This window comes from Rutidosis leptorrhynchoides, chromosome 6 (genome assembly GCF_046630445.1).
Source record: "Rutidosis leptorrhynchoides isolate AG116_Rl617_1_P2 chromosome 6, CSIRO_AGI_Rlap_v1, whole genome shotgun sequence".
Taxonomy (NCBI): domain Eukaryota; kingdom Viridiplantae; phylum Streptophyta; class Magnoliopsida; order Asterales; family Asteraceae; genus Rutidosis; species Rutidosis leptorrhynchoides.
In genome coordinates, this window is record NC_092338.1 from 40215901 (window position 1) to 40224545 (window position 8645).

Genomic DNA, 8645 nt, shown 5'->3' on the forward strand with positions numbered 1-8645 from the left:
GCATTCGTTTTTAAAAGACAAACTTTCTTTACATCAAAAATTGACGGCATGCATACCATTTCATATTACATCCAACTATAATTGACTTAATATTAATCTTGATGAACTCAACGACTCGAATGCAACGTCTTTCAAAGTATGTCTTGAAAGACTCCAAGTAATATCCTTAAAATGAGCTAATGCACAGCGGAAGAATTCTTTAATACCTGAGAATAAACATGCTTTAAAGTGTCAACCAAATGGTTGGTGAGTTCATTAGTTTATCATAATCCATCATTTCCGTAATAGTAATAGACCACAAGATTTCAGTTTCTATAAATATCCGTACACTCGCAAGTGTATAAAAGTATTCTATAAGTTGTAGGCACCCGGTAACAAGCTTTAACGTTCATGTTTTACCCTCTGAAGTACACCAGATCAGGTGTGTTTAAAATAACCTCGAAGTACTAAAGCATCCCATAGTCAGGATGGGGTTTGTCAGACCCAATAGATCTATCTTTAGGATTCGCGCCTACCGTACATAGACAAGTAGTTTAATGTTACCAAGCTAAGGGTATATTTCTGGTTTAAACCCACATAGAATTAGTTTTAGTACTTGTGCCTATTTCGTAAAATATTTATAAATCAGCGCATGTATTCTCAGCCCAAAAATATATATAAAAAGGGAGCAAATGAAACTCACAATACTGTATTTCGTAGCAATTATGTATATGACGGAACTGAACAAGTGCAGGGTTTGTCTCGGATTCACGAACCTATATTAAGTATATATATTTATATGTTGGTCAATATCTGTCTAACAATTTAGGTCAAGTCGTAGTGTTTCACAATCCTAATGCTCGAGACCGACATGCAAAAGTCAACAAAAGTCAACTTGACCCAAAATGACTTCCAAAATCTATACATGTTTATTATATAACTTATATATAGTCGTTTTATATATTTAAATATATTTATCAGATCTTATTATACTAAATAATACAAGTCATTTATTAATAAATAAAAATTTATATTTAAATTCATATATGATAAAAATATACTTTTATATATCTCAAGTAATAAAATTTATAAAATTCACTTGATATCATAAAAATATAGTGGTATGTATTATTAATGTAATTATATTACGTGTGATAAAAATATCTTTGTACGCATATTTATTTGATTAAATAATATTGATAATAATAATAATGATACAAGTAATAAAATGATAGTTTCAATAAAAATATTAATTTTTAGTAATAAAGATAATTTTAGTAATAACGTCAACTGATAACAATTATAATAATAGTTTTAATAATAATATTAAAATTAATAATAATTCAGTTGGCCATATCTTTTAATCCGTTCATCGAACCCACACGATTTCTAAATGAAAAGTTATTAATTTTTCTTTAGCTTTTTAACGACATGCATATCATATACCTTATCTCAGTAGCATATGTATCAAATTCGTGATTTATCATAAACTATTTAACGACAAAACTAAGCATACAAACATGCATAATCATATATACTCGAGCACTAGTTAGGGATACACTATTAATATATAAAAGATAAGATATGAATGCTCACGTATCAATATTGTGATTCAATATTGCAGGAAAGTACGTAGACGCAACGAAAATAATAAACGTTAGGTTGACCTCACGAGCAATACCCTCGATCAATACCCATAACCTTCATAGCTATAACCCATAATTTCCTTAGCTTTATCCCATTTGAAAACTTATTTTAAAATCGTCTGAATATAACTCCGTCGTAGTATTTTATGTATACTAATAATATCTTGAAATAATACTAAGTAAATATATATATATATATATATATATATATATATATATATATATATATATATATATATATATATATATATATATATGTAATTCGATTGAGAGAGTTTAGAGAAATATATTTTCAAGTTTCTATGAAATAATGAAACCTATTGAATTCTATTTATAATAGATTTTTGGATTATTAAAGTGAATTATTAAAGTATGAATTATTAAAGTGAATTATTAAAATATGAATTATTAAAGTGAATTATTAAAGTATGAATTATTAAAGTGAATTATTAAAGTATGAATTATTAAAGTGAATTATTAAAGTATGAATTATTAAAGTGAATTATTAAAGTATGAATTATTAAAGTGAATTATTAAAGTATGAATTATTAAAGTGAATTATTAAAGTATGAATTATTAAAGTGAATTATTAAAGTATGAATTATTAAAGTTAAAGTAAAGTAAAAGTAAAGTAAAGGTAAAGTTAAAGTATAGTAAAAGTATAAAACTATGTACGTATAATACGCGTATAAAAAAATATATATAATATTAATTTAAATCGTTTTATATATTTAATAAAATAAAATATAAATATCGTTATCTTTATCATACTGGTTAAGTATTGAGTTGTCAAAAAGAATAGATTTCTTAAATCACAGTGGACCTCATAACATAGGCCGGTAATCATATCATAATGTATCTGATAATTCAATTATTTAATATTATCTCTTAATTCTGTCGATAAATATATCGAAACAAATATGTTCATGTAAAGTATCATATATCTAATACTTTGTTAATATTTTTAGTTAATATTATATATTATATATACATATCTATATACACATAATTGTTCGTGAATCATCGAACACGGTCAAAGGGTAATTGATTACATGAATGTAGTTCCAAACTTTTTGAGATTCAACATTACAAATTCTGCTTATCGTGTCGGAAACATATAAAGGTTAAGTTTAAATTTGGTCGAAAATTTCCGGGTCGTCACAATATATATCAAAGTATGTTCAAAATATATTTACAACACTTTTAATACATTTTGATGTTTTAAGTTTATTAAGTCAGCTGTCCTCGTTAGTAACCTACAACTAGTTGTCCACAGTTAGATGTACAGAAATAAATCGATATATATTATCTTGAATCAATCCACGACCCAGTGTATACATATCTCAGTATTGATCACAACTCAAACTATATATATTTTGGAATCAACCTCAACCCTGTATAGCTAACTCCAACATTCACATATAGAGTGTCTATGGTTGTTCCGAAATATATATAGATGTGTCGACATGATAGGTCGAAATATTGTATACGTGTCTATGGTATCTCAAGATTACATAATATACAATACAAGTTGATTAAGTTATGGTTGGAATAGATTTGTTACCAATTTTCACGTAGCTAAAATGAGTAGTTTTTACCAATTTTGTTTTGCTCGCCATTTCTTCGTTTCTAATCCGTTTTGAATGATTTAAGCGGCCACGGTTTCGTATTGAACTTGAATTTATGAAACTAAACAGAAAAGGTATAGGTTTATAGTCTGAAATACAAGTTACAAGTCATTTTTGAAAGAGGTAGTCATTTCGGTCGAAAGAACGACATCTTGATGACTGTTTTGAAAAACATACTTTCACTTTGAGTTTAACCATGATTTTTGGATATGGTTTCATATTCATAAGAAAAATCATTTTCCCAGAAGTATAGCTTTTAAATCAAAATTTTTCATAGTTTTTAATTATCCAAACCAAAACAGCCCCAGGTTGTAACTACGACGGCGTAAATCCGGTTTTATGGTGTTTATCGTATTTCCGGGTTTTAAATCATTAAGTTAGCATATCATATAGATATATATCATGTGTATAGTTGATTTTAAAAGTGTAGTTAGAAGGATTAACTTTATTTGCGAACAAGTTTAGAATTAACTAAAATATGTTCTAGTGATTACTAATTTACCACTTCGAATATGATAGCTTTTTATGTATGAATCGAATGATGTTATGAACATCATTACTACCTTAAGTTCCTTGGATAAACCTACTGGAAAAGAGAAAAATGGATCTAGCTTCAACGGATCCTTGGATGGCTCGAAGTTCTTGAAGCAGAATCATGACACGAAAACAAGTTCAAGTAAGATCATCACTTGAAATAAGATTGTTATAGTTATAGAAATTGAACCAAAGTTTGAATATGATTATTACCTTGTATTAGAATGATAACCTACTGTAAGAAACCAAGATTTCTTGAGGTTGGATGATCACCTTTCAAGATTGGAAGTGAGCTAGCAAACTTGAAAGTATTCTTGATTTTATGTAACTAGAACTTGTAGAATTTATGAAGAACACTTAGAACTTGAAGTTAAAACTTGAGAGAGATCAATTAGATGAAGAAAATTGAAGAATGAAAGTGTTTGTAGGTGTTTTTGGTCGTTGGTGTATGGATTAGATATAAAGGATATGTAATTTTGTTTTCATGTAAATAAGTCATGAATGATTACTCATATTTTTGTAATTTTATGAGATATTTCATGCTAGTTTCCAAATGATGGTTCCCACATGTGTTAGGTGACTCACATGGGCTGCTAAGAGCTGATCATTGGAGTGTATATACCAATAGTACATACATCTAAAAGCTGTGTATTGTACGAGTACGAATACGGGTGCATACGAGTAGAATTGTTGATGAAACTGAATGAGGATGTAATTGTAAGCATTTTTGTTAAGTAGAAGTATTTTGATAAGTGTCTTGAAGTCTTTCAAAAGTGTATGAATACATATTAAAATACTACATGTATATACATTTTAACTGAGTTGTTAAGTCATCGTTAGTCGTTACATGTAAGTGTTGTTTTGAGACCTTTAGGTTAACGATCTTGTTAAATGTTGTTAACCCAAAGTTTATAATATCAAATGATATTTTAAATTATTATATTATCATGATATTATGATATATTAATATATCTTAATATGATATATACATTAAAATATCGTTACAACGATAATCGTTACATATATGTCTCGTTTCGAAATCCTTAAGTTAGTAGTCTTGTTTTTACTTATGTAGTTCATTGTTAATACACTTAATGATATATTTAATTATCATATTATCATGTTATATATAATATAACAATGTATTAATATGCTTCATATATATTTAGTAAGACGTGGTTATAACGATAATCGTTATATGTATTGTTTCGAGTTTCATACGTCAATAGTCTCCTTTTTAAGTATATAACTTATTGTTACTATTTTTAATGAGATACTTGATGATCATTATATCATGTTAAACATATATATTTATTCATTTATGTAACATCATGTCATATACAACTTATAGCGTTCGTGAATCATTGGTCAAACTGGGTAATCAGAAATTTACAAAATTTCCGTTTCAATGAACCAAGTCTTAACAAGTTTGATTGCTTAACATGTTGGAAACATTTAATCATGTAAATATAGTTTTCATTAAACATATAATCATAGAAAGGTTCAGAAAAGTTCGGGTCACTACATTGACTCCCCCTCAAGTAGACATCGCTTCAGCTGTTACATCTTTTGAACATGTCTCATGCCAATGTTATGAATGTGTGTTCTGAAAATAGCAGCTGGGAGTGCTTTGGTAAAAAGATCAGCAGAGTTTTTACTGGATTGAACATATCTCATTTCAATCTGGTTGGCCTTTATGAGATCTTGAGTATATGAGAAGAATCTGAGGTTTTCATCTGAAACTGTATCATCTAAATCTTTTATGTACAAGTTTAGCCCGTGTGATTTGTCTACAGTCTCCTTCATGGTTAGCTGAACGTTATTTAAATTCTTATTCTCTTTCAGTCTTTTTCTAAGCTTTACCTACATACCGTTCTTTCCCATCAAACTTATGACCGCTAAAACCGTCTATGGCTTTAGAATCTTGTCTGTATTTATGTTTTGTTCTGTCACTTTTGATACTCTTCTTTCATTTGTACTATGCAAGCTGCATTATCTTCATACATAATTGTTAGACTTTTATCGCGTTCTAGTCCACAAGAATCAGTAATGAGTTGTGTCATTGATCTCGACCAAAAACATTCCCGAGTAGCTTCATGTAATGCAATCACTTCGGCATGATTTGATGATGTTGCAACAAGTGTTTGTTCTTTAGAACTCCATGATATTGCAGTTGTAGCGACCCCGACAAATCGTCAAGTGACGGCGTCGTCTACGTGGGTCCCTTTACCTGGTCATAAGTCTTTATGACAACGTTTGACCAAAATATGTCGCCTTCATTTCAAAATAAAGATTGTTTCCAAAGTTTACAAGAATTGTTCAACCAAAAGTTAAGTTACAAGATTATAAGTACAAATGAAATCTAGGCGACACGGTTTAAAGTAAGTCAAAAGACGCTCCATGAAATGCATGTATACTCGACATCCAATGCAAGTATCAATTAATGAGCGGAAGCATGTATCAAGTAGCCAAGTATGAACCTGAGAAAACATGTAGAAAACTGTCAACGAAAAACGTTGGTGAGATCATAAATGTATTTGTAAAAGTATATTTTGAATCACAAGGTTTAGTATCAAGGCGTATACATCTCTAAAGATGTGTTTGTAAACCATAAGATTTAGTATAAAGTGAATTTCAAGCGTATACATCCCAAAAGATGTTGTCTGTATCACGAGCACCCAATTACCAAAACTTAACTGAATCTTCCCTCTGAATTTTGAATATAGTGTTAGAACATACACTATGCACGTTGAAATTACATTTCATCCACTAACGGTAGCGAACCGTCTGAATGAGGGTTCGTTAAACCCGTATGGCCACACAACATAATCACTCGCTTACACTTACACCCTGCAAGTGGAACTAATGATAATTGGATTGAGGACTTTTGTTCTAACTCGTCTGTATCTTTGTATTCGTATTTGTGTTCAAAGTATAAAAGTATGAAAAGTATATATACATGTGAAATGTATATAAATATGTAATGTATATGTTTCTCAGCCCACGATTTAAAAGAATAACAGTTATTGAAAAGGTGGGACTATGATCTCACCTTGAATGCACGAGTAGTAAAGTACTTCAACAAGTAAATGTGTGCAAGAACAATGCTAGTCTTGACCTAAACAAATAGGTTGTATCAATAACGGTAAACACGATAGGTCAAAGATGTTCAATTAGTCCCATGGCTCGATACGACTCGATTAATATAGCATGTGAAGCAAATTGTCAAGTTTCATGCAAGATACAAGTATAAAAGCATGTTAGGAAGATTGCATAATTAATTGGTTAAGTTTGACAAAAAGTCAAACTTGGTCGGGTCAAAGTCAACGAAAAAGTCAACATGTTCGGGTCGGGTCCCGGACTATTTTTCTATGCTAAATATTCATATATAAGTATATTAGAACAAGTTTCATGTGAATCGGAGGTCGGTAGCTAGTCAAACATTTCGCGTGTAAATGGACAAGGAGGTCAGAATCTGTTCAGCCTATTCTGCGCGCCGCGCGGGTAAGGGGCGCGCCGCGCCACCCCCTGTACAGGTCTGTTTCTGTTTTCCACAAATATGCACGAGCCAAAACCAATTCAAACACAACTCTTGACCCGTAAACACTTATAACGCCTATCATACATCGTTGGAAAGGTATTTTGACGAGGAATGCAACTAAACACATATCATCAATCAAACTTGCACTTATAACAACCAAAAACCGAAATTAAACATTCATAATCTAAGTTCAAGTTCCAAAAACGCATTTTATGACTCGGGCAACCAATTTACATGTATGTTATGCCGTTTCGAAGGTAATCAAACACACATTGCAACAAAACACTTAACAACAATATCTCATAGCATTTGACGCATCAAAAGTTCATGTAAAGCTTATCAAACCCTAATCCAAGTTCACAAAATCATTAATCATGTTCTTGGAGTTTCCTTAATCAACCTATACATCAAACCGAAGCTAATGATACTAGTAACACTTTTAAAACATGCACTTTAACAATCTAACAACATTTGATCATCCAAAATCAAGGATTTAGCAAGTAATTTTCATATTGAACTAGTTACACCAAAAACAACGAATCGAGCATACAATTTACATACACGACATCACAATGAGCCATAGACACTAATTAACAACTTTATAACTCAAAAATCTCAAGAACACATAAAATTAGTGATTTTAGAAAGTTACCCAAAATGGATGAGGTTGGTATCAAATCGAAGAGGATGAAACGAGGATCAAGAATATGTAGTCGGATTTGTTGTGAGCTTCCTAAATCAAAATTAGATGATGAATTGCTTTTTGAAAGATTGGAAGAAAATGGAGAAGTATGAGAAGAAAATGGAAAAGAAAATAAAAGAAAGATGGGGAGGAGGTTGACTAGTCAAAGTGCTAGTCACCTCTTTGTCTTTTTGGCAAAACTAGTCCCTTTAGTTTGTAATCGGGTGCGAGAGTTAACCGAACGAATATTTTAAATTACACGGGAGTACGGGAGACGTTATAATCCGATAACGAGAATATTTAAAATGTTACTTAACAAGGATACGAATCTAGATACGAAGGGCATTATTTAAAAGAAAAGACGGGCGTTAAAATAATTTAACGAAAAAATGCGGGATGTTACATTATCCACACCTCAAAAGAAATTTCGTCCCGAAATTTAGTTGGAAGTAGTAGTCGATATCTCTTATTCGAGACTTTACGTTGTCCATGCTATGAATAAGTGAAGGTACGTCCTTGAGTGTTCTCACGAATTTAGATAGTTAGGGTTTTACGTTGCATTAAGGTTTGGTTTTACGATCCCCGGTTTTAACCGGTTTTCCCATGAAGAGAAGTTTGTCATCAATAGTTGGTGT